The sequence below is a fragment of the Sceloporus occidentalis genome, unplaced genomic scaffold (genome assembly GCF_023333645.1).
Source record: "Sceloporus occidentalis isolate IW3139 unplaced genomic scaffold, rSceOcc1.0.p SCAF_2, whole genome shotgun sequence".
NCBI classification, from domain to species: domain Eukaryota; kingdom Metazoa; phylum Chordata; class Lepidosauria; order Squamata; family Phrynosomatidae; genus Sceloporus; species Sceloporus occidentalis.
In genome coordinates, this window is record NW_028316982.1 from 119,551,704 (window position 1) to 119,579,439 (window position 27,736).

Below are 27,736 nucleotides of genomic sequence, written 5' to 3' on the forward strand. Positions count from 1 at the left end.
CTCATGCACTGTAATTTGGGGGAAATAATGTTTTATTTATTTATTCTACTTTTTATTTTTCCCTTTTGTTGTCCACTCTGACTTGAAGGCTTAGGGTGTACCCCTCATAGTCTATGAAATGATAATTAAAAATCCCCATTATTTGTTAGCTACCCAAAAGCCAAACCAAACAAATAGGTTTTAGACTTGGAATGAATTGGAATAGAACAGCAAGGGAAGGCAAAAAAAAGATTATGCAAAAACTGGCATCTTAATGGTCAGTGGGAATGAGAGACCAAGGAGAGGAAAAGAAGGAGGAGGTGTAAGTGTGCAATTGTCATAGTGGCAAAAGCAGCAGTAGTTTTATATGTCACTTTTCTGCTTGAGACAATTGAAAAGGCTGATAGAAAGTGAAGAACTATATAGAGTATCAGGAGACAGTAACCTGCCCATCTTCCTCTTCTTTAGTTTCTCATTCATATCCTGCTCTGTGGATTTGAGCAAAATGAATTGTGAACCTTTTGTGTGAACATCCACATTATCATAACACATTCTCTTCTAGTTAGGAATTTGTATCAGTGTATTTAAAACCCACTAGAACAGTGATGACGAACCTTTTAGAGACCGAGTGCCCAACTCAAGGGTGTTCTTGCGCCGGGTGTATTAATCCTAGGTTGGGGAGCTCATTTCTGGGGCCTCTCAACTAGGGGGTTTAAATTCAAACAGAAATAAACAGCACATCATCAACTGACCTGAACTGTGCCATCAGGTAATCTCCTTTCAACAGTCCCTCTGAGAAACACATTTAGTCCCAACAGAAAGCAAAACTGCAAATCTCATGTGATTAGACAGGGAGGAGCTTGCTTCCTCTCCCCATACAGCAAAGCCAATCAGCTCCTCATCAGGGCAGAAAGGAATGTGCTTTCTTTCTCAGCACAGCACATTCAGGGTGCCTTGAAAATGGAGGCAGACTTCCTGAGCCCTCACAAACTAGACCCAGGGGACATAGAGCCTGGACACATCGTTCTTTCCTCAAATACAGATACACTTCAGAAATCTACAGGTCAACCTCTTCATACCAGACCTAAACCATAAATTCCCAGGTATCTCACCAGATTCCATTCCATTCTCTAGACAAACTGTATACATTTCTTCCAAGTCTCCTATTCTTCAGACTACTCAGGAAAATCAGGCAGGAAAAGACAACACTAGTTCTCATAGCTCTACATGGGCACTGTAGGGCTTGGTTCTTCCATCTACTAACTTGAGTGACCTGGGCCCCTCTTCTGCTTCCACTCCTGCCCAACCTCCTCAGTCAGGGACCCATTCTCCACCAAGATCCAGGTTGGTTGCTTCTAGCTGCCTGGCAACTGAATGGATGACTTATCTGAGAGCAGGCTATAAGGAGAAGGTGGTAGACACTTTTAGTTTCCAGATGAAGTTCCATCCTTCAGTTACTTGAAACCACTTGAAAAGCTTTTCTCAGAGGATCTTGGAGAAAATCTGTCTTTCCTTGCTCAGCTGGAGTGAAAGAAGTCTTAGACTTTCTATAAGCAGAGCTCAACCTAGGTCTTAAACCTAACACGTCATGATGCCAAATTTTAGCTTTGGCCTCTATTTTTTGACCTCACAAGAAGCATTATATTTTGTCCCATTCTCACATAAAGAGGACAGCGTGGGGTAGGGATTTCTCTACTTAGTCTGCTAGTAACTCATCACTTCCTCTCTTGGGATAGTAACAAGGTATTGGAAGCCTTTTCTGGACCACTGTTTGAACCTCTCAAGACTTTTTGAATTCTGTCCATCAAGGTAGTTTTCCTAGTGACAATTACTTCTGCCAAGAAGGTCTCAGACCTTGCAGCCCTTTCTATGAACCCTACTTGCTGTAAATTCAATACTCACTCAGGGGCGCAATAGACGGCCCCTTTGGGGTGGTTTCCCGGTAGTTTTTTTTTGGGGGGGGGGTGTTGTTTAGATTACTCACACCCCAAAGCCAACCACCCACCCTCACAGCAGGTAGCTTTGCGGTGTTCTGGTGGCATGACGTTTATATGCTGCATGCCACAGGAGCTCTACAAAGCTGCTGTGGTGGCAGAAAAGCTGGCTTTTTGCTGGCTCAAAAAGGAGCAGCTTTCTGCCACTTCTTCTTGCACTGGAAAAAAGCTGAATCGGGGCCATGGTGTGTGGTTGCCATGGCCCTGATCCAGTGAGCAAAGGGGCAGCATCAAGCCGCCCCTTTGAGACAGTCTGGTTTGGCTGTCAGAGTCCTTTGGGGTCAATCCAGGTTTTTATAAACCTAAAATAGATCCTTTTTTTCATCACTTACTGTCCATTGCCTTACTGTCCTTCTGGCCTCACCCAGTCCACCTCTTAGAGATGCAATGGCACAAACTGGATGTTAGGAAGCCCCTGAAGCTGTATATTAGGCTGTAAATGTAAATACTCTTCATCTCTTTTTTGCCCACTTCCCTAGGCAAGAAAATCTCTCCCTCTACACTAACTCGATGGATCAATTCATGTTCTTCTTTGTATATTAATCCCATGGCCTACCTAAACCACAGAATGTGATATCAACTCTGCGAGGCCATCAGCTACTTTGATGACCTTCTCAACTAATGCTCCCTGGAAGAAACTTGCAGAGTGGCAACTTGGGTTACCTCTTCCATTTTCACAAAGCATAACAGTCTGCACAAATTCGTCTCTGGTAGGGCATCTTTTGGCATAATGGTGCCCCAGTAATTTATGTCAGACAAACTGAATTTCTTGCCACCTTTTTTCTCAAAGTGTGTTTACACTAGGTTAATTACCTTTCTTGGGTGGCTTCTTCTCCACTGGCTGATAATGGCACATTAGGGAACTTACCACAAAGGACTATTTTTGATCTTTGCCTGTCCTCTTTATTCCTTTTTCTTGGCTTGTGAATAAGCTGAGGAGGAGCTAAAGATCCAATAGGAAATACTCTTCAAAAATAACACATGATTGCCTCCTTTGTCTGCTTGGAAACAGCAGTTAAACCCTATCTTGGAAGGCTCCTTCTCCTTGACTAGAATGGACCTTTGCAGTAAGTTTCCCATTTACTGCTCATGCAAGTAAAAAAAAAATGGGACCAATTCATAGCATACTATTGATTAATAGCATCACACCTTTATGACTTTGAGTTGGTAGAGTATCACAATAACTAATATATTCCAGAACATTTCAGTGAAGGTTGGAGTAAACATAAGCTCAAAATTAGGGGTGGAGACATGTAAGCATTAAGCCACACAGCTGAGATGAAATAGTGCTGAGAGAGTATTCTTTAAAAATCTAGATTACTCAGTTAGAAAGCACTTATCTTCATGGAGGTTTGTGCCACTTACGTGTGCACCACTTCTGATCTTGTTATTGTGCTTTCATAACCAAACAGTAGATTTTCTTGAAGGATCTTAAATACCATGGTTCACATTGTCAAAAGCAATTAGATCAAAGAGGTGGCATAAACTTTGCTAGAAATTGTATTTGGAATGACAGTTTTGTCCACGAGATGCAGTTTTAGTGTACTATCCAGCAGAAACCTCTCCATCACAATCTCCTTTTGAAAATTCATGTCAAATGAGGGCTTGTGCAGAAATGCTCACCCCCTTCTCCAATTCTGTCCTTAATAGCAGAACAGCCCCTCCCCATTCTGTACTTAATAGACAGGAGGCACAAGAGCTACATGCATATATATATATATATATAGTGATCCCATTTTTGCTGATCAGCAAAGAGTGCCTCCACTTTGCAGTTCCTTACTGGCGACTAAGTGCTTTTATTTACAGAGCAGGCTGTCACTTTCTTTTTGCTTAAAAGTTTGTGCATTATTTATCCTGGGAAAACATTTCAATTCACATCATTTGGTACAAACCCTTACCCATCGCTAGGCATCACTTTCTGCTCTGAAATGCATGGCCTCGTGGCATCTGGATTTACACAAAAAACACTGGCAGTGAGTTTTTGTCTGTCTGTCCGTTTGTCTGTATCAATCTATTTTTGGTCTACAAATACAATTAAATCATGAATACTGTGTTACTCTGAACATAAGGACATCTCTTTTCTTGACCATCTTGCATTTTTTTTGACATCTATACTGCTAACTGAATGACCATTATAGTCTGAGGCTCAGTTGTAAAGTATCAACCTTTGCTGAGCCAGACACTTTCCCTACAAAGAACATCAAACTCTCCAACCCTAATTCTGGTCTCTAGTTTACTTGTCCAGTAATAGGGCTGCCATGGTTCGCATTGTAGAGGAAACCCTTGGATCAAATATTTGGCAGCCCTGACAGATAGTGAGAATGTGACATACTCAAGTTTCAAAATAGGTGTGTCACAGATGTGTGCTCAAGAGAGTACTTCTGATTAGGTCCAGCACCCTGATAATATGCACTTAAATCAAGCAAATTCTGTATTGTTGTGTAAATGTGAAATGGCCATATCACATTGTTACATAAGGTTCCCATGCAACTGAACTTGTTAGTCATAACTGAGACCCAGGAATGGATACATAATCCTGTAGGGCAAAGGCTGGAAAGGGGAAAGGTAGATAAGAGATGGTTTTAGTGGAGTCAAGGCACAGTGAAAGCAAATGGACTTTTGATTAGCATGGACTATAATGTCATCTGCCAGGCACACATCCCAGGCTTTCTTTTCCCTCTGAGCTTAGCTGCAATCCCCACAATAGCTGGTGCGAAAATATGTGTTCCAAGCAACATTATATTGTCAGTAATATCCCACTGTTACCACATATGCAAAGGTTTTTTTGGGGGGAACTCTTTAGTCTTGAATTGGTAATTGCAATCAATTCACTTTAAAAACTTCTAGGACTGGCTTCTTGGTATAGAAAAACACAGAAGGCTGTATTTTTGGACACTGCTTTGGGGCATAGCTATGGGGACTGTCATGATGATTGCCTGTACTTCAAATTTTACTGGTACATCACTGTAGACACAGTAACTGAAGTAAACTAATCCTCTCCAAAGACAGAAAATTTAAAACTTAAATTGCTGTTTTAATTTGCAATCCTTTTTAAGGTTCAGAATCAGCAGGATCTTGCAAGTCTGAAATGTGGAGTTGTTTCCTTATGTATTTCATCAGAACCTCAAAGAAATTTATTATTTTTTCAAATTGAACTGAAACAGCTTCATAGAATCATAAAAGTTTATCACACGGGGCACTTACTGCTGCCCAAACGTTCTCAAAGTGTTACTCAAATGTTTCAGAAACACCGGAGGTGGGATCATCCATTGCACTTCTGAAATGTCATAGAGGCTTCCCGCTTTCATTCCGTTGCTGAAACGTTTGCAGGGAAGCCTTGGAAAAGCCATTTTTATTAACGAAAGATCCCGTTAATCAAAATGGCTTTTCTGTGGCTTCCCCGTGAATGCCTCGGTGACAGAAGGAAAGAGGGAAGCCTCTAAGATATTTCAGAAGTGCAACTAATAGTCCCACCTCCAGCACTTCTGAAACATTTGGGGAACACTTGGGCAACACTTCAGGAATGTTTGGGCAGCAGTAAGTGCCCTGTGAGATAAACTCCATATAACTGAAAGAGAACAGAAGAACAGAAGGGCCATCCACTCTAACCTGCTTCTGCCATGCAGGAATACACAGTCAAAGCATTCCTAACAGATCCCCCCCCCCCACACACACACACACATACACGCACTATTTTAAAACCTCCAAAGAAGGAGATTCCACTTGCTTCACTTCACATTTGTTTTCATGAATGGGAAAATTGTTCTCATTTTCCATTGTATTTGGCCTTTGCCAGGTGTATTGTAGATAGATGTGATGGTGTTCTGAATTGTTTGCTACATCTCTTGGCCACAGAGCCATTTATATGATTGGCTTCAGCACTCCATGTACTGTTCATCCATTGCATTACAGCAACTGATAAACAAAACCATGTGAGTCACTACGGCCAATCAATTTTCCAAAGGAACTATCAAAATTTGAGAACATATGTCTCTACTTTTCATGGCCTGAATCCAGTTCTTTGTGCCAAATTGGGAAAAACCATTGAATTCAATGGAAACTTGATTACTCAACATGTTAAGTTTCATTGGTTCAGTGAGACTATACTAGTCATGAAAGGATACTCTTAGGGGCTAAACAGACCGGCTTGAAGTGCCGGCATGGAGGTGTCAGAGTTAGCACCCAGAATCCCAGACAATCAACCAGTCAGTTTGATTGATATAATCAACAGCACTTTATTGATAGATCCAGAATCAGACATGTGCCTCACTCAGCTTCTTAGCTGAGACTAACCACACCCCTCCCACAGACAAAGTAACAGAATTCCCAAAAGCCAACATCCCCTCCCATGCAGAAACCCGCCAAGCGAAGCCCCTCCTGGTTCCCACAGAACTGAAAGCACATTCCCTGCTCAGAGAGCCAGGCCCTCAAGGCCACCCGATAAGACACCTGGCCCTGCTATGCACTAAACATCACTATCTACATTTCTAACTGCAACTAAAGCCCCATCATCCCCAACTACTATACTACAACACTAAACACTATCTGGTAGAATACTAACAGGATTCTAACATGTGGGGGTGTGGCGTTTGGATAATGGATGCCCCAATGCCACCCTCATGCTGGCATCACACTGCCCACCCGCCCACATGGCATCACAGCGATCCTTTGGTGCAGTGTTCAGATGACGTACACCAAAAGGAGCACCAGAAAGTGCTGTTGTGGTGGCAAGGGTGCCTTTTTGCCGGCTCTAAAAGGAGTGGCATTTTGCCGTTTCTTTTAGAGCTGGCAAAGTACTGGATTGGGGCTACGGTGTGCAGTTGCCATGGCCCTGATCCAGCACTGAAAGGGGTGGCATGGAGCTGCTCCTTTGGGGTGGTCTGTTTTGCCCCTTAGTCTCTAAAGATTTTCTAAAGATTGAAATACTTCATCAGTCTAATGACTCTGAATAGACTGATGTGCCTTTTTGCTTTTTGAATGGCAGCTTCTGTCTATATAAACCATTTGGAATTAAGGTAATAGACATTTACAAAACAGACCTAGCATAGTATTTTGCAATTGAAACCATTTAAGGGATTTAAGTTTCTGTCTTGTTTATAATGGCCGGTTTTGTACGTTTAGTTTTCTGGTGCACATTAATACCACTCAGCATGCTATTTTGTTAATTTTTCTCAAGTATTCTCTTAGGGGAATCAAGAATAAAGAGAGATATATGAATCTCTTGTGGAAACTGATGCCCAATCCCATAATTTTTTTCTCAGATATGAACAGTCAATAACAGACAACAGATTTGGTATGCCACTACCCACAACTGGAATGTAAATCATTTTACAGTCCCTAAAGATTCCTCAGGTATTTCATTAATAGGATTTCAAAGAAATTCAGTTTTTGCTTTGGACAGAATCCGACTAGTAATTGTTGCACCATTCATATGAGGTCAGCACATCATTCCCAAAGCCTACACATTTTCTGAAGTACAGAATGTGTGGTCCTGCAATTGGTTAATGGGCAGTGAGGAATGGAGGTACCTATATCTTGCCCCTTAGGTGTATCCTGATGAGTACAAGCTGCTGAGTATGGCATGCTCTGTACTTTACATTCTTTTCTGATACTGTGGGGATCTCTCTTAACCACATTTGTCAGTCTCACCTCTCTGCTAAACCAGCACAGAGCTAAGTTGGATTGCCATCAACTATTTCAACAGCTGTTTGTAATCTTCACAGTTTATTCTGAAGCAGTAAATCATCACTAGAGCCAAAATGTCATTTGAAAAAAAATAAAAATAAAAAATTAAGGGCATATTTCTAACAGGCATTTCAAATGAACACCAAGGAACACCTTTTAAATTGACAAGATCAAATAAGCAAATGCACAAAGTAAAATCCTATATCCATTTAAATAATATTTCTCCTAAAAAAAGGAGATACATTCCTTTTTAAAAAAACATATGAGTTCCTTTTAAAAAGTGTTATCTCTTTAAAAAGCAATAGGTAATGAATGTTCAGCATTGAGCAAAATGTCTGAGTAGCTCAAAATCAGGACAGGCTGTGAAGCTGTTACTTGTTGATTTTAAAAGAACAATACAGCATTGGGAACTGTGAAGAACAGTTATAATTTTTGATATTTTTCCAGCATGTTTAATTTTCTGCTCTAAGCATGGATGTTGTAGATATTCTGTTATAAAAAAACATAAATTACAATCAGCCTCATAGGAATAGGATCATTCGGAGAACCAAGGGAGTCTACTTAGAAGAGATGAATAAAATCCCCATGAGAAATGCCATTATTGTTGAAATGCTTTTGTCTTTCCTTGAAAGCTTCAGACTTTTTTTTTCTTGCTTGAGAGGGAACATGAACATTCGCTTCAAATTTGACTGGAGGCCAAAATGCAAGGCAGCCCCTTCTCTGAGAAATATCCCTAATGCAATTAAAACTTTCTCTTCTGTTTTACTTGAAGAAGAAAATTCAGAATGCGTTTCAAATTTCACTTGCTGTACCACAGGTAAACAATCAAATAGAATATCTAGACTGTAGAGTGTTTCTGAGCTGAGTCACCATCACCATTGCTAGTCTAGTCAGTTCTGTCTACTTTCAGTGGTACCAGTCGGATGGTACTAAGCACTAAATCATATGTCTGTCAATGCCTCACACTTAAGGCTGCACACAGAATGAGCAGTCACCTGGCCTCTTAAAAGCACAGTTCTGGAAAGACTGTGTATCTTATTCCAGATGAATCCCATATGGACTTGGGTGTTATGTAATATTAACATTTCAGGCCTTAGGTCAGTAGATTCTCTTGCGATACTAGACTTTCACTCAGCCTCCAGCTTTCCAGCTTGTTTTGCCATTTGAGCCTACTGCTTTCCTATCAATGTCCTGTTAACTCTGGACATTAAGCAGACTCTGAGTATTGTCACCAGCAAAGGTCTGTTCAATTCCCTTGAAATTCCTTCAAGCCTTAGTATTTCATTTCGGATAGAAATCAGAAGCAATTTAAGGATATTCAGATCCACTTTATAAATTTATTTAATTAAGTACAGTCAGCCCCCCAAAGTCATGAAGGTTAGGGGCAAAGCCCCCCCAAAAAGTGAAATGCGAATATAAATAAATATAGCAAATGCTAAGTTTTTTGTTTTTGTTTGTGCTAGTTTTACCTTAGAGAATGCTTTTCTAGGAATCGCTTAAGTCCTCCAGCACTTAACCATAGAATTGCACTGGAGGAACTAGAGATTCCTACAGAGAACATAATCAAATCTACAAACCATCAAATCCATGAAAGGGAATTTAGCAAATGTGGAGGGTCAATTGTAATTGGAACTCTTTTTGCAAAGGGATCTTGTACCACTTTTGAGACTAACTGAAAGAAAGAAGTTGGTAGCATAAACTTTTGTAGGCTTGATCCTACTTCATCAGATGCATGGGGTATGGAAGTAGGCTGGAGTCTGTGAAAGCTCATGCTACCAATTTCATTTTCCCCACAGTTAGTCTCAGTTAGATCACTTTTCATCTTGATTTTTTAGACTAATATGGCTATGTCTTGGAACTCATTTGGTTACCTCAGAAGCCCATATATATCACACTCAAGTAGGAATTGTTACATTTCCTTCCATTTTTCTCTTCAGGCAAAAGTCAGTGGTAATTTATAGGCATGTAGATGTTGCAAATAAAGGCTACTCCTTGAATATTTTTCCTAAGCAGGAATAACAAGCCTTGCTTCAACATTTCATTTCAGCCAAAATTCAGTGACCACCCTGTTTTAGAAGATCCTGTTGTGATCTTCTCAGTTACACTTTTTACCATCTTTGCTTTTCATTTAAGAACTTTCAGCTTCTTTTTCCCCCTCCAATATATTAAAATTATTCAATAAATAAAATGATAAAAGATGGCAAAACCTCCACAAAATATTACAGTTATAAAAATGAACATTCAGTAGTGCCACATGTATAAAATCCTATACAGATTAAATTGTTTGGAAAACATTATACCGTAATGTCAAATGGTAAGATGGTGGAGGGACAGTTATATTATGTGTATTAACAAAAAAAATTCAATAAACGGAAGCCATGTTTATTTTAAAAAAAGATTCTTGGTTTTGTTGTGCTAAGTTACATTTCATTTTATCCAATTGCTTCTCCATTAGCCATTTTCAGCTTCTTTATCTCAAAAAATGGTGCTCAAAATGGACCCGATATCTCATCACATTGATCAAATTGCTGCAGATTTTATCCATATTAATACTTCCTGCGATGCGCACAAAAGTATTTTTCTCCTTGCAACTCAAAATTTCAACTAGGGATGTAAATAAATAATAAATAAAGTTTTTATTTATATACCGCCCTTCCATCAGATCAGGGCGGTTTACAGCAATTAAAACACAATACAATAATAAACAATTAAAACCATAACATAATTACAAAAAGCATAAAAACAAAAGGCCCCAGGTTAGCCAGTCCTGTTGCCAGTGTGGCGGAGGAGGCCTATAGGACTTATTCAGGGAATGCGGTCCGGAACAAAAAGGTCTTTAGGTCCCGTCTGAATTGGGCCAGGGAGGTAGCTGAGCGGAGCTCTATGGGCAGCGCGTTCCAAAGGGCCGGGGCGGCGATGGAAAATGTCCTCCTAGTAGTGGAGACCAATCTCGCCCCAGGAATCCTAAGTAATTGCTGCCCAGATGTTCTGAGGGTGCGGGGCGGAGAGTATGGGGAGAGGCGGTCCTTCAGGTATCCTGGGCCCAAGCCATTTAGGGCTTTATAGGTCATCACCAACACCTTATATTGCACCCGGAAGTGAATGGGCAGCCAATGGAGATCTTTTAATACCGGTGTTATATGGCTGGCCCTGGACGTACCAGTGACCAGCCTGGCTGCCATGTTCTGCACCATTTGAAGCTTCCGGGTTTGGTATAAGGGTTGCCCCATGTAGAGTACATTGCAGAAATCCAATCTCGAGGTTACCAGGGCGTGTACCACAGTTTCAAGGTCCCTCTGGGCCAGGTATGGGCGCAGCTGGCGAATAAGCCGAAGCTGATGACAGGTGCTCTTGACCGTCGCATTCACCTGAGCAGTCAGGCGAAGGGACGAGTCAAGAAGCACCCCCAGACTGCGCACGGAGTCCTTCACAGGGAGCGTGACCCCGTTCAGGACAGGTGGAACCACCGCCATTCCTGGACCAGGGGAACCTATCACGAGTACCTCCGTTTTCTCTGGATTCAGCTTGAGTCGGTTTTCCCTCATCCAGCCCATTACTGACTCCAGACAGGCCACGAGAGGAGAGACGCCATCCTCAGTCACTGCATCAGTCGGAGACATAGAGAAGATTATTTGGGTGTCATCAGCGTACTGATAACCCCGCGCCCCATGTCTCCGGATGATCTCTCCCAGCGGTTTCATGTAAATGTTAAATAGCATGGGAGACAGAATGGCTCCTTGAGGGACCCCAGCTTTAAGGGCCCTCTCGTTGGAGCACACGTCTCCCAGCTGCACCATCTGGGACCTCCCAGAGAGGTAGGACCGGAACCACTGGAGCGCAGTGCCCCCGATTCCCACCTCTGCCAGGCGCCCCAGAAGGATACCATGGTCTATGGTATCGAAAGCCGCTGAGATGTCCAAGAGCACCAACAGGGACACGCTCCCCCTGTCGATGCCCAGACGGAGATCATCGACCAAGGCAACCATGGCCGTCTCAACCCCGTAACCCGCCCGAAAGCCATCTTCACTTATTTCATTCTTACAGGTAAAATTGGAGGGGGGGGGAGTCAAAGTTGTCGATCATTTTACACATGTCTGACTTTTTAGTGAAACTGTTACTGTGCAAAACATCCATTTGTTATGCAACATAAAAGTATTGCCCCATATACTTTTCTTTGTGGCAGATGAAATTTTTCCAGTCTTTCCTGGTCTGGAAATGCAAATTATCACAGAGCACTTCATAACATATTGAGATGTGTTGAGACACAATTTTTCACCAAGAGTGAATAGACTTACGAATACTCTTTGTCCTGTTAGGCAGGAATTAATGATTTCTTTCTACTAGTAAGCAGCAAATACCATCTTCTAGTCCCTCATGCACCCCTGGAAAAGAAACTATGTAGATCAAGATTTCAAGTGGTGCAGAATGCTACAAAAGGAAGATAAGGCAAAGAAAGTATCTAAACACTAGCATAGCATTGGATTTAATCCATATTGTTTTCATTTTCTCTTGGCTTCTATATTTCCTACAGTATTTGGACCACCTCCATCTCTTGGTTTTTTTTCATACACCAAGATAAATTTTTAGAGTTGCAAAGCCCAGGCAGGTTCCCACACTCTTTTGTTTTTCTGCAATTGATTTTTCCCGGTTTTTAATATCTTCAATTTGTCTTTGTTGAAATCTACTTTATTATTTTTTTACAACCTGTTTTCAATTCATCAAGGCAATTTTGAATCACAAACCTGTGATCTATGGTAACTGAAATGCCTTCCCAGCTTTGTTTCATTTTGCAAAAGTAATTATTACACCATTCACTTGCTGCTGTTTCATTCAAATTATTAATGAGGATTATGAACAACTTTAAACATGAGCAATTTTTGTGGAGTGTTGTTTTGCATATTTTTTTAGCATGGTATTTATCTGCTAGTGGCTTCTCATCTCGTATAGATTTTTCCAACTGCTTCAGTTTACTAGCATATTACATATTTCCTGGGTATTCTCAACAATTATTGCATTCGAGGTGAAACTGGTGATAACACATACCTTTATGTCCCCCTAACATTAACAAAACATTAAAGCAGAGCAGTTATGGGAGCCTAAAATCTTGAGTTTCTGCTCTGTCCCTTCTCCACCAAATTTTTCAATTGCTCAAAATTACTGTTTTTCATGCACAGAGAAAATGATGTAATGCCTTAGGGAGCTGGGGATGTTTAGTCTGAAGAAGAGAAGGTTAAGAGGTGATATGATAGCCCTGTTTAAATACTTTAAGGGATGTCATACTGAGGAGGGAGCTGACTTGTTTTCTGCTGCTCCAGAGAACAAGGCCCAGAACAATGGATGCAAGCTACTGGATAAGAGATTCCACCTCAACATTAGGAGGAACTTCCTGACAGTAAGGGCTGTTTGACAGTGGAACACACTCCTTCCTCGGAGAGTGGTGGAGTCTCCTTCTTTGGAGGTCTTTAAGCAGAGGCTGGATGGCCATCTGTCGGGTATGCTTTATTTTAGATTTCCTGCATGGCAGGGGGTTGGACTGGATGGCCCTTGTGGTCTCTTCCAACTCTATGATTCTATGATATGAATGCCCGAGATGCAATTACATGTAAACCTCTATTTCATATTGAGAATATATCAATTGTAAACTGCATATGAATACCACAGGTGCCTGAGTCTTTCCCACAGAATCAGTTTCATTGAGGTTCACTCTGTAAAGTGGTCTGAGATAACACCTCTCTTTCTGAGCAGTCCTCTACTGTTCCTCTTTCTTTAGAACCACTGGGGCAGTTTGTTCCAGACTGGCACATTCGTTATTATCTATTTGTTCATTACATGTATGTTTCATATGTATGTAATGTATTACCTGCATTTCCTCCAGGGAGCTGAAGGTGACATACAAAATCCTGGTCCCTATTTTTATATTCACAACTCCTTGAAATAGATTAATGGAATGATAGTGACTGGACATTTATGCATATTGAAGTGAATTTGCCACTGGCTAGTAGCTTTCAATACTGGCCATCTAATATATTATCCAATGATTTAACTGTTTTGAATTTTGTATAAGAACAATACTTTTTTTAAAAAAAAAACCTCTAAATAATAAACCTTTGATTAGTTCTTAAACTGAATAGAAGAAGAAAGGGAGATTACAAAATAATGTAGGTTTCTCTCTCTCCCTTTCAGGTTCATTGCAAGACAGATCACAGTGTGGCAGTTTAGGTGTAGTTCAGCACCAAGACATTTAGAGAAGAGTTTTTGAATGGCTTCAACTTATAAGACTTTTGCCAGAGAACTGTATTTTAGCCAGATAAGTAATCCCGTTTGAGCAATATTTACAATTCCTGTAATAGGTCCTGCCACAAGAAAGAGTAAAGGGAAATAAATAGAGGAAAATAAATGTCTTGGGGAAAATGAATTTTAGCTTGGGCAATCCAGTGGTCTTTCTGTTTCTGCAGCCTCTAATTCCTGCACTATAGTGAATATGTTATGTCGTTGAGATCCTATGGCTTCACAGAGCTAAGTTGGCAGCAAAATGATACTTCTTTAAACAGGTAACAGAGCAACACTCACAGTAGCTCCCAAAATATTTATGATAGCACAATCTCACCATGAAGTGAGTCCTTAGTATTCGCTGTGGATTGCCTCCGGGGCCCTCAGTGGGTACTCAAATCTGTGGATATTCATGTCCCATTAAATACAATGGTGTGGTAAAATGATGTCTCTTATATAAAATGGAAAATCAAAGATTCCATTTTTTAAAATAATTATGTACAGTGGGGCTCTTGGTATCCACTGGGATTAGGTTCCAGGAGCGCGCGCGCACACACACACACCATGAATACCAAAATCTGTGGCTACTCAACTTCTATTAAATACAATATCACAGTAAGATGATGTCCCTTGTATAAAATGGCAAAATCGAGGTTTGCTTTTTTATTCAATTAATATATTTTTAAAATATTTTCAAAAGGTGGATGCTTGAATCCATGGATAAAAAAATCTGAGAATATGGAGGGCTGACTGTATTTTTTAAAACACATTTTCAAGCTGTGAATGGTTGGATCTGTGGATAAAAATCAGTGGATATGGAGGGTTGACTGTACTTATCTCTGACTGCCTGCATCAGCCCTGATTTAAGGGTGGCCCAGGACTCCCTTCTCTTGGTTCTTGCCATAGCTGATCAAAAGAAGTAGTTTATAGAACAGTTGTCCATTCAGGCAATTAATTGTTTGGCTTTTTCTTGCCTTAGGATGTTAAGTCCTTTTATCTCATCCAGCCATATCTTTCCCACATCCATATGGATGATTACCAGTGTTTGCTCATTGTTGTCCCAGCAGACTTGATAACCTATCTCTTCTCTCTACTCCATGCTGCCAAACTGTATGGCATATGCTGAGAAGACCCCTATCATGACCTGTAATGTGGCATAGGGGACTCAGATGTAGCCAGACGCCCCATTTCCATCGTTATAGGCTGCAACAGAGGTCTTCTCAGCTGACATGATGGCAGAGACAGGTACATGCCGTGTGGCAGTGGATGAGCATGCTGCCCATTGCTATGGCAGCTGAGAGACTGACCGGGTCAGGACTCAAGTCAAGATAGCACAGGCTTGGCCTATGCTAACCTACCCACCTGCGTAAGGCCATTATGTTAATAGTGAGAGATAAGGTGCGCTTGGAAGAGTGATACAGTTAAAAAAAAACTGAACAGACCTCCCCCATCACCCCATCGTGCTTATGAATGTCTGAAGGGTGGTGCATGTGTTCTTGATGCTGGATCCCAGTTTGTTAACAATTCAGAAGATGACAGAATTATATCTGTAATGATCCATTTGGATACAGGGGAAGGCAACCGAGGCACCTGGAAGCAGATGGGCTCGTACGAATATAGTTGCAGTACAGTGAGAGACACATTTCATATCTGCAAACACAGCTTCTCTGCTCCCAGTTAGAGGCATGTCAGCTCTGGCCACATGAACAAACCAAAAAGCTAAAAATGGACAGAGGATGGAAATAATGTATTCTAAGCATATGGCATTATACATTAATTGCAAACGTATTTCATAATTACACATTGTGCCTTCTTTGTATTAGAAAAGCAAAATATTTTAATATGCAGGTGTGTGTGTGTGTGTGTGTGTGTGTGTGTGTGTGTGTGTATATATATATATATATATCCTGATACTGAGATATAAAATTTAAACACACACACATACAACCTCTCTTTATGCGCATTAATTATACACCAGGCAAGGAAGCAATTGCCTCTGTGTTATGAAATATTAAATCAAAATGCTTCCTGTTTCCCAGATGTCCCAGAGATAAATACAGCAGTATTTTGAAGCCCCTCTTGGAGCTGTTTTGCCTGCAAATTTATAGTTTTGTCTCCATTTTCCGAAAACCCTGTTTTATGTGAAGTATAGCACTCTTGGTAGTTTTTAAGGAGCAAACTCCTCTGGAGTGCCCCATGCAGGCAACAACTCTCATGCAGATGGCACACAAGGGAAGTGAAGTCGAAAGCCTCCTTTAAGATGACAAATGGGTTGAAAGTGTTATTGTCTTTGATTGCATGCCTTACATCATCTGTATGTCGGAATAAGAGGGCCATGCTTTATCTTTAGCCGTTTTATAAATATTTAAGCCGTTATAGTTGCCTAAAGATATTAAAGCATATTTTTACAGGATTTGGAATATAAATATTATATGTAGTACCAAAGATACCAAAGTGGTTTAATGAATTCATAATTTTCTCCTCACTTTTTATTGGAATGTGGTTTATGTTCCAAAGGATCCATTTAAAGAACAGGACACCACTTGGTTCCCAGACAACATATTAACTGATGGTAAATGTTATTGGAGCTGTTTTAAAATTATAGTAGCAAACTTCTATTAAAAGGAGGACCGGGAATTTTGAGAAGCAGTCTCTCAATCTCCTTGTTTTAACAAATGGAAATAAATCACACTAATGCTTTGAAACTCTTAATCTAATACTACAAAATTCCTTTATTTTGAACTAAACGGGTTGAAACCCATGGAATATATATCCAAGTATATTAGGTTATGGTTTTATGCACTTGCTGAAGTCCAGATAGTTTCACTGGGTTCATGGTTGATCTAGAATCTGGCTCTGTTGGGATAGTGACCCATTTTTTAAATTCAGTTTATCAAAATTATTATGTGAAACAAAAATAATAATGCATTTCTGATTCTCTGTGTTCTTCATTGCCACTGAAATTTCTCACAGTGTAAACATAATGTTTCATTCATCTGGCAGTGCTGTCCATGCCTTGTTGAAATAAGCCCCACTTAGTTCGCTGGGATTTACTCCAAGGCAAACGTGCATAGGATTGTAGCCAACATTATTTTCAGTTTTCAATAAAATGTACAGAGTTTCCTTTTGAATATTTCACACAGTCTCACTGGCTCCCAATGGGAGCCTATTCTGGGTAATGTGTGCTAATTATCAACAACAAAACTAGACATACAAAGCTGGTAAATTACCTGACCCTTTACATTTTAATGAGACAACAAGGGTTTTGTGAAGTGATGTTGTTTCAGTGGCTAATGGTGTCAGCAATGTTGTAATTGTAGGTTGAGGTACATTAACTGAACAACCCCTGAGCAGAAAGGGGTTTTCTCGACAGGCCCGTTAGAGAATAGAACTAGGTATTATCATTAAGCCTATGTCGTTTGCATGCTGCTAATCACTTACTTTATTATCTAGTGTATCCATTGTCTTTCTTTAATTGCTCTTTAAATTAAAATTAAAAATAGTTCCAATGCCCAGAGCGGCTGTGGTAGTATCTTGATTATGAAGATAGTTTTGACAAAATGGAACATATCGATAATATATTACAGGAGTATGATGAGAAAGGTTTAAAAGTTATGGCTGATAGCAAGCATTCTCATGAGCATCATTCCAGGAGGCTTCCTTGTTTGGGCCCATATTGTTTGTTTAATCAGTGGTGGTTTATGTGCACTTAGGCAATTATATCAGGAAAGTTCATGAATTTCAAAATAATTTTTATAGTATTTTCCCTTTGGCTCAGGAGGATAGCGCTCAGCAAAGTTAACTCCAACATGCTCCCAGAATACAGCGAGAGGAACAAAGAACTTTGTTGTAATTCTCCGCTATTTTTTAGGACTCAGTTGACCAAACAATGCTGTCGCACAATACATATTCATATATTCATATATATTCATTTCTCTGAAGATGCCAGCCAGAGATGCTGGCGAAACGTCAGGAATAAACTCTTCTAGAACATGGCCACATAGCCCAAAAACCCCACAAAAACAATATTCATATTGTTTGCCAGATGATGGATAGACTATGTTGGTCAGCTTTAAATTATTTCAGAGGAGGCATGGGTCTGGGTTTTGAATCATAGAATCGTAGAGTTGGAAGAGACCGCAAGGGCCATCCAGTCCAACCCCTTGCCTTGCAGGATATCCAAATCAAAGCATCCCCAACAGATGGCCATCCAGCCTCTGTTTAAAGACCTCCAAAGAAGGAGACTCCACTACACTCCGAGGGAGTGTGTTCCATTGTCGGACAGCCCTTACTGTCAGGATGTTCTTCCTAATGTTGAGGTGGAATCTCTTTTCCTGGAACTTGCATCCATTGCTCCGGTTCCTAGTCTCTGAAGCAGCAGAAAACAAGCTTGCTCCCTCCTCAATATGACATCCTTTCAAGTATTTAAACAGGGCTGTCATATCATCTCTTAACCTTCTCTTCTCCAGGCTAAACATCCCCAGCTCCCTAAGTCGTTACTCGTAGGGCATGGCTTCCAGACCCTTCACCATTTTAGTCGCTCTCCTTTGGACATGCACCAGTTTCTTCATATCCTTTTCAAATTGTGGTACTCAGAACTGGACACAATATTCCAGGTGGGGCCTGACCAGAGCAGAATATAGTGGCACTATTACTTCCCTTGATCTAGACACTATGCTTTTATTGATGCCGCCTAAAATTGCATTGGCCTTTTTAGCTGCTGCATCGCACTGTTGACTCATGTTCAACTTGTGGTCTACTTGGACTCCCATATCCCTTTCACATGTCTAAGAGTCTAAGAGCACTAATCACAGGCAGTTGCTTAGAGCTAGTTCAATATGCTTGTTGAATAGTTTTTGATACACAGAAGACATTTATCTACTGAGCATAGAGAGAGATGCTCACCCATCTTTGGGTGAGTTCTGGAGAAGTCACTTGTGAAGTTCAATAAGGGTAGAAAGGGAAACATAATCCAGAGCTCTCTTCAGAAGAGAAGAGAAGTGTGGTAAGACCATTTTCCCAGTGGAAGCACACCACTGTTGTGAAAGCAGTGCTCATATTGAGTCTAAGGAGGGAAACATGTTGCTGAATTGACCCAACATGTAGCACACCTAGGGAGAAGATGAACTTATTCAGACAGTCTATAGACACACCGGTTCAAATGCTCTCATGCAGGATTCAAACTAAAGATCACATGATTGTTGCTACTACCATGCTTAGTACCTTCTTAATTTCTCTAATTGGCTTTAGGTTGCATTTAGTTTGGCTTTAGGGACATGACTAAACAGGCTGAGAATTTTTGCTCTTTTAAAAACTATTCTGTCTTTGCTTCAAAACTTCTCTCGAGGACTCTTCAAATTAATTTTCAATTTCCCTTGAGACGCAAATGCAATCTAATGGCAGTGTATGGCTCTTCAGGAATTTCCCAGGAAATTTCAGTGGTTTAATTTATTTTAAAATCTACTTTGTTCTCCCAAATTACGCTTGACTTTCACTTAAGGTAGAATTTATTTGCAAATTTAGTTGGCTGAAACTAGTTCCACTTTTTTTCCCCCTCCATTTATCCATTTCATTTGGATAATGTTTATACAAAATGTCTTTTTTTGTGTTTCTTTCTTCTTCTTTTTTTCCAAATGACTTGCAGGCATAGCTCTCTTGAGCTCCAAGCATTTCTGTGCTTACTCCAGAAATAAGTCAGTGGTGGTTTCCCTAAATTTTCCGATGTCAAACACGGATTGTCTTAATGAGAAGCTGTGCTTATTTATAATGGCTACAATATATCATTCAAAGAATTTACAGTGTGATGGATAGTCTTGTGTTGGATGCTATTTTATATTTTCATGGGCCATATGAATTTGCTGCATTTTATAGTTATCAAGAGAGCACAAGTGGCAAGAGTTGTTAGAGAAGGGGAAGACAGAGCGAAACTGATACCAGATCCTCACAGCATACGTTTTTCATATATATATTATTCTGGAAGAATATTTGGCCATTACATTAGGAAGTTACCACTGCGAACAATACATCCTTTTTAAAATAAATTTGCTTCATACTCCTCTACAGCTCTTTGATCCTTCAGTGCTGGTTTTAGTCATGGAAATACTTTGAATGTTGAATATTGAGGAATGTTCTTAGGAGGAGAACATTCATCTCAAAGACCCATATTAAAAGCATCATTTTTATTTATGTTTTAAGTATATTCATTAAAATATTTCGTATAAACATTAACCAAATTAGCAAACATAGAAAACAATCAGAAGTTTACATACAAACTATACTTAAAATTCATTTAAAAAAAATTCATAACACTGAAAAAAAGTTGGAAACACCAACAGCAATGACACAAAACACAAAATGAAAACTTCCAGGGGTTGCTTTTCTCTGTTAATGTCTCTGATTCATTACTTCTGTGTCTCATGCAATTTATTTTCTATCACCACTACTATATCTCACTTCAAGTCAATTACAGTTTCAACACCCCCTTTTTGTTATTTTTTGTGTCTGTCAGTAGTTCCCATTCTGATCTAAACACATTCCATGATCTACTTTATAATACTTATGTCAGTTTATCAATTTCCATATGACCTTACAACTTCCAAAAAAAAAAAAAAAAAAAAAACCCAAAACATTCTTTCATACAGCTTGCCATATTTTCTAAGTTCTCATTTGTTACTATTCCCAGCAAATGCATTTTCTTTAGATCTAGACTTTCTTTATTGTTCCAGATTTTTGCGAGCTGCCTGTGATTTGCTTCCAATATTGTTTGGCCCACTTGCAAGACCACCAAAGATGATAAAAAGTACCTAAAGTACAGTGTTTTATAAGAAGCAGTGAGGGGTGCCAGGGATGGCCCAAGACATTTTGCTGATTGAGACAAAGGGCAAAATGGTATCCCTGATACATGTTCCATGAATAGAATCCAACTGCCCTAACAGCTGAATATTACTTCCACACTTGCAACGGAGTAGTATTCCATACCATACCTGAAGGCAGCATGCAAGCTGAAATGATGCAGGACAATCTATGTGCCCCAAAACAGTGAAATGGGCAGCTGAAAAGGAATAGCTGGAGGTTTTCACCTCTGCCCTGGTATCTGCCATCTTTCCCTTTCAAAGGCAGCTAGAAAAAGTCCCAAGAAAAATATATGGGGTTCAACATATGAAGCTGCCTTATTTTTTATTGAGTTTTCAAAAACATAACCATGTAAGTCTGTATCAACTAGGATTGTCAGGAGTCCCTTATTATAAGGGCTGTCCCTTATTTGAGGACTGGAAAACCTGTGCCTTATATAGACTGAATGAGAGCATTGTAAATTAACTTATGTCTGAAGAATGTGGGCAGCATGTTAATCTTACTGAGAAATGTACAGCTAAGTTAATCAAAATCAATAATTTTATTTGGTGTTTTAGTAGATCATATTGTTGTGAATATCTGCTTCTTGACTGGCAAGTCCAAATGTCATGAATTTTTACTATCTCTTATTGCTATTTGGAAAACTTGACAACCCTAGTATCCACATACAAAGGAATCTAGCATCTTTAAGGCTAACTAAGGCGCGTTACAGACCGCCCAGAACGGACGGTCTCACACCGCTGCCAGTTGCAGCGCAGAGGAGCCCCAGTGCTGCTCCTCCGTGCTGCAAATAAGAAGCGCCAAAATGGCACTTCTCTTAGCGGCACAGTTATGATGCCGCAAGGTGCCAATGATGCACTCGTGCCATCATATGTGCCGTGCGATGTGCAGATGCAAAGCATCCGCTATGTCAAGATGGCACCCCCTGTGTGGAACGGGTGCCGCCATTTTGTATGGACTCGGTCCATATTAGGGTTGGGGCATCTGGAAGGGACACCCCTTTTTAACCCTAGTATGGACCCAGTTTGTACTTTATGCCCGTCTGTAACGGGTCTAAGAGAAATAATTTTGTAGCATAAACTTTCACTGCCTTTGCTGGAATAATCTGAGCCTATGAAAGTTTATGCTACAAAATTCTTCCACTCTGTTAGTCTCAAATATTCTGCAAGATTCCTTTATTTGTTGAGTTTCTTAATCTAGCCAAGAGTAGCTATTCTGACAGTCAATCAGATATCTTTCTGAACCCTGCTACCTATTATTATTATTATTATTATTATTATTATTATTATTATTTATAAAGTGTTGTATGCTTACACAGTGCTGTACATAAAACAGAGTAAAATAAAATAAAATAGACCTGCCAGTGATGTATATTCTAGAAAATAAGAAATCCTAAAATCCTCAAACTGAGTCCCCTATAGCTAGAGCCATTATGGAGTAAGCATCACTCAAACAAATGTAAAACATGAAAAAGTTACTTTTTGGATGGCCGCTCCCATAATCTACAATGCTGACTGCACTTCTGCAGGTTTTTTCCCCAAATTAGGTTTGTTAATTCCCTACTATAATTGTCAGCAGCATCATACAAGGGCCCAAATCGCATGTGCCCTGGAACTAGGCCTCTGTTCCCTCAACGTAACTCTTATATATTTCTTCCTGAAGAATGACAGCAGTTTCTGTGTGTGTTTAGATGGAGCAACAGGAAAATGTTTAGAAATACCCACTTGAAGTGGAGGAGACAGCCATTATACAGGAAAGGTAGAAGACAGGAGAACTTGCATTGTTCCTGTAGAAAATGTATTTGCATATTCTTTCTCTAACAAATCACATTTTGTTGAAGCTGAAGTTGGGGAAGACGTTGACCCAGAATTCTAGCTATATATAATGGGCTACCTGAAAACTATTACTAAATGTTAACAGTTTTCCCCAAAGAAAATGCCTCTACCACTTTTGTAGATGCTCATTCTGTTCAATTCCACTTTCACATTTACAAAATGTACAAAAGAACGCCCAACCTGTGAGCAATGATGCTGGTGAGCAATGGTGCTGGTGGCTGCATCTCACCAGTCCTATGTTGCATGCTTCAGTGTATCGTTTCCATACACTGCCTGGGCTTCGCTGCACTCCCGCATTTGTGCCAAGCCAGTGCAATGATGTGCATTTTCCACATTAAAGTGGAATATCAGAGCTTCTTTTTGCTCCGGTTTATACCACTGAAGCACAGCTTTGTATCGGTTTCCACCCAGCTTTGCATTGCACATTATCTGGAAAGGTAGACTGCATGCTGGTTTGAAGCTTCTTCCTTTTGTCAGTGTGGACAACCTATTTGATTCTTGTTTTCTAAAGGAGGTCCACATGTACTAACTGTAATAAACGTTTTTCAGGGTAAAGTGCTAGCCCAGAGTTGTGCAATTACCAAGACTTCTGCCCCCCTAGAAGTAATATAGTCTAAATTTCAGAGAAATACCTTTGATGTTCCATGTTCCATTCTGAATGGGTAGAAGAGTAGAGTAAAAGCTGGGATAGTTCCTCTGGAAACACATGCCTGGTTCCAAATAATTAGCTTTGGCTCAAACAAAATTTCAAACATTCATTCTAGTGGATAATTTGTCTTGTAGCTGCATGTGTGCTTCTGAAAAGGAACTACAGTGATCTCCACAGCCATAAATAAAGAATCTGGGCTGTAGCTCTACAGGAAGATAAGGCACAGATTTCAAGATACCCTTCTTCAGGAAATTATAGTTAAAGCCTTGTCTCTGCCTTCATGGCTGTTTTAATTGCTCTATCATCAGTATTCGCTGCTGCGGCTGCGGCTGCGGCTGTGGCTGCGGCTGATGTGTGTCTTCAAGTCATTTCCAGCTTATGGTGACTCTAAGGCAGACTTATCATGGGGTTTTCTGGGCAACATTTGTTCTTCTTCCCAGTGAAATACTGACTTATCCCTCACTTCAAATATCTATACATCTGTCAATCAGTCGTGGTTGAAACAGTTGAAAGCATGTTTCTCTATTGCCTGTATCACAAGGGCATTTGATTTTTTATATATTCTTTGAATTCTAGTAGTTTTTCAAGGCCGATCCGATAATTTTTATTGTGTCCTTCTTTGATTAGATTCTGTTAATGAAATTACTCTTATAATTGTGCTCTAGCCTCTACTACTAAGAACCAACTTCTTTAATAATTTTATCGGAAGTAGGAGACACCACTAGGTTCCTCACTGAAGATACTTGTTTTTGTCATTTTTTGCATATAGGTTGCACTGTCCCCTACACTTGTAATTTATACCTGCCCACTTTGTACTTGCTTGTTTCCTAACTATAGTAGCTAGTCTATGATAAGATAAGGATATGTCTGTGATATGATAAGGAGCTTATCGTGTCAGGAATCTTTCCAACACTAGGCCTATGAAACTTCCTGTGGCTCTCACCTTCTGCCTGTATCCCCAATTAAAGTGGCTTTACCTCCTCCCCTGAAGCCTGAAATGGCACCTTGGCCCTGGGGATTGTGCCTCTACTCATTAAATTGACTGTGTAAAAATGAAGCCTTCCTAGATGATACACTGTAAGCCTTTCTCATTGTAGCAGCCTAAGTGAAAAAGGACCATTAAGGGCATGCCAACAGTGATAATGTGTACATGGGAAAGAGGGGCTTCAGCTGTCCAGTACTTGTGGAACAATGTCATTCCGGAACGAAATGATTGATGATTAGCCGTCATATATAGTACAAAATGCTTGTTCAATAATAGTTATTATTATCCATCAAGCTGCAGCTATTATCAGGTTACATAAATCCATGTTCTCTATATTATGTGCTTGTGAAAAGTATTTACTTTAATGGAAAGCAATGGCATAATAGCTATTTCAGTGAGGGACAATGTAGCATAACGTTTCTAAAGTGTTTCCTGTCTTACAATTTAAAAACAAAAAAACAAAATAGGCATGCATATATGTACAGATTTTATTTACTCTTTTAATCCCAGTTATGAGGAAGTGTTGTTTTTTTGTTTTTACAGAGTGTTTTCTTAACATAGTTAGTTCCTTTATGGCTGCAGTGAAGGTCAGGAAGATACCAGAATCTGCTCATATTTTTTTTAATTTGATTTTTAATTTTATTACATAATACATAGAAGTTTGAAAAGACAAAAAAAAGAAAAGAAAGTAAACATCATTTAGCTTATCATATAACCTTATCTTCCCATAGTTTTGTTAGTCCCTTCCACTTTTCTTCATATTGCTGTGTGGATCTGTTATTATCAAGCATTGATAAGATATCCAATGTAGCTAACTCATTCAGTTTCATCATCCATTCTTCTAAAGCTGGTACTGTGTTAGATTTCCAATATTTTGCATATATCATACAGGCAGCAGTAATCATATATAACACACTCACTTCATCTTGGACTAGATTGTCAGGAATTATATCCGTTATATTCAACAGAAATAATTCAGGTCTTAATGATATATATATTTTTAGTACAGTGCGCCCACGTCATACGTGGATTTGAGCATATGCTCAAACCTGCGTAGAGCTGTGCGGGAGCACATGGGGCACAAGGGGTAGCATGTCCCATTTGAATGAATGAGGCGTGCGCCCATGGCGCGTGTGCGCCACTGCGCTGCCGCACCACTGCATGCACAAGCCCCATTCATTGTAATGGGGCTTGAGCATGCACGGAATTTGGCTTATGTGGGGGGATCCAGAACGGATCCCCCATGTAAGCCGAGGGCACACTGTATACGTATAATGTTCTTATGTATTGCTTTCAAAAATTTTTTAACTTTACTACATTGCCACCATATATGATATAAGGAACCCATTTTTGGGTTACCTTTCATACAGTTTGTGTTGTTGTGTTTTCCTATTTTGGCTAGCCTGGTCGGAGTCATGAAGCTCCTATAAAAATAATTATAATAATACTCTTTTAAGTTATTACATTTTGTTAAATTTAAATCTTTTTTACAAGAATTTTCCCAAGTTACCAGTGATATTTCCTTCCCTATATTTTGTGCCCATTTTATCATATTTATTTTGACCATGTCTTCAATCATTTTCTAGTCTAACAAAAATCTATAAGTTTTCTTGAATAATTGTGATCTGTTTCCTTTAATAATCGTATCAAAATCTGTTTCGTTATTCTCTATACCTATCTCTATCTTATCTCTACACCAATCTTCTTTCATTTGCCAATATTTCAGCTAATTGATTCCTTGATCCTTTCCCAGGATTTCCTATCTTTCTTTTAAATTTTTCGTTTCTCCTATTATTTGTAAAATATTCTTGTATGTTAACCATTTACTTGTTTCTTTTTTCTCTTTCTTATGAAACACCTCTTGTGGAGACATCCATCCTGGTAGTTTCCTATATAATTGTTTCTTGTATTTGTTCCAAGTGGCAAGTTGAAATGGTAGTATCATAGTATGCAACCTTGCCTGACCCCTTTGCCAGTTGGGATCCATTCTGTTCTAACAGTGGCCTCTTGTCCTGAGTACAGAGTTCTCATCATGACTATCAAATGTAGCAGGGCACTCATATCTTTAAGAGCAACACATAGCTTTTTGTGATCTATGCAAGCAAAGGTTTTGCTATAATGTATAAAGCATAAGCTGGTTTTCTTCTGGAGTTCTTTGGCTCCCCTTTAGAAATACTAATTTCAAAAATACAGTATAGGGCATTTGGAAGCATGGCTGCCCCCCACATATACATGCAGACTTTCAAAATGGGGCTAGGATTGTGCTAGATATTACACGGCTTAGTCATTCAGGGGCTGTACAGACGGTGCCTAAGGAAATTGAACTGCTCAGGCATGACCCATCTCTCATGACCCATCTCTAATAGATGTGAGAACATACAAGTTCCTAGCAGAAAGGTTTACTCCACAGGTATTTCCCCAGCCATTTATATATTTTTGGACTATCTGGCTGAAGCATAAGCAGTCTAGCAGGATCTCCTGCACACAAAATAACCCCCCTCAAGCAATTGGAAAGCTGTTAACTTGTAGCCATGATGATAATAGGGATTCAAGAACTTATCTGCCTGGTGGCAGGGAACACATCCACTACAGAATCTTCCACACAAAGCATACTATCTCTTCTTCCTGCCGATGTCTTGTTTATCTGTTTATTTAGAGCTTTTATACCCTGCACTCCATCCAAAAAGGCTTCCAGAGCATCTTAGAATGTGTTAATTTGCCAATCTCCTGCCTCCAGGTTTGCAATCTAAAAAGACACAGAACACAAAGATGGCAGTGAGGCAAGGGAGTAAGTCTAGCAAATGCTGGCTGCTGTTCTTTCATACAGAGACCAGGACAATGGCATGTATGTCATAAATATGGGGGAAAGGCCTTTCCTCAGCTGCTGGTATCCAAAATGGTTGACTTTTAGAGGACACAGGAATTAGGCTGCCATTTGGAAAGAGTCGGAGGGAATCTGCCTCATGTCCCAGACTGAATACTCACCAAGAGCAGGAGACAATTTTAGATTCCCCTCACATTCACAGAATTTTCCCAATATAAAGTGAGCCCTCCGTATTTGCTCGAGTTTGGTTCTAGGACCTCCTATTGATACCAAAATCCTTGGATGCTCAAGTCCTATTATATACAATGAGGTAGTAAAATGGTGTCCCTTATATAAAATGGCAAAATCAAGGTTTGCCTTTTGGAATTTTTAAAAGATATTTTCAAGCGGTGGATGGTTGAATCCATGGATACAGAATCTGTGCATATGGAGGGATGACTGTAAATGGATGTCAGAAATACACACAATGTCAAGAGGGAAATGTTGTACTCAGAAATTATACTGGAATGGAGGTGAAGCTGGAGATGTTACAATGGATAACTCCGTCTCTGCCATAGAGGGAATGCAATATAGGTTTTCCTCCCTCTTGGCAGAAAGGTTGGGCTAGTGCCAGTTTTTATTTTACTAACATATGGTTCTATCCATTTACATGCCTGTTCTCCC

The 27,736-nt window shown here is 39.8% G+C and overlaps 1 protein-coding gene across 15 annotated transcripts in view; it reads left to right on the forward strand.

The window, feature by feature from the left end:
* Positions 1–27,736, forward strand: part of LOC149318932 (calcium-activated potassium channel subunit alpha-1) — a 627,293-nt gene that overhangs the window by 548,486 nt on the left and 51,071 nt on the right. The gene's annotated exons all lie outside the window — the stretch shown is intronic.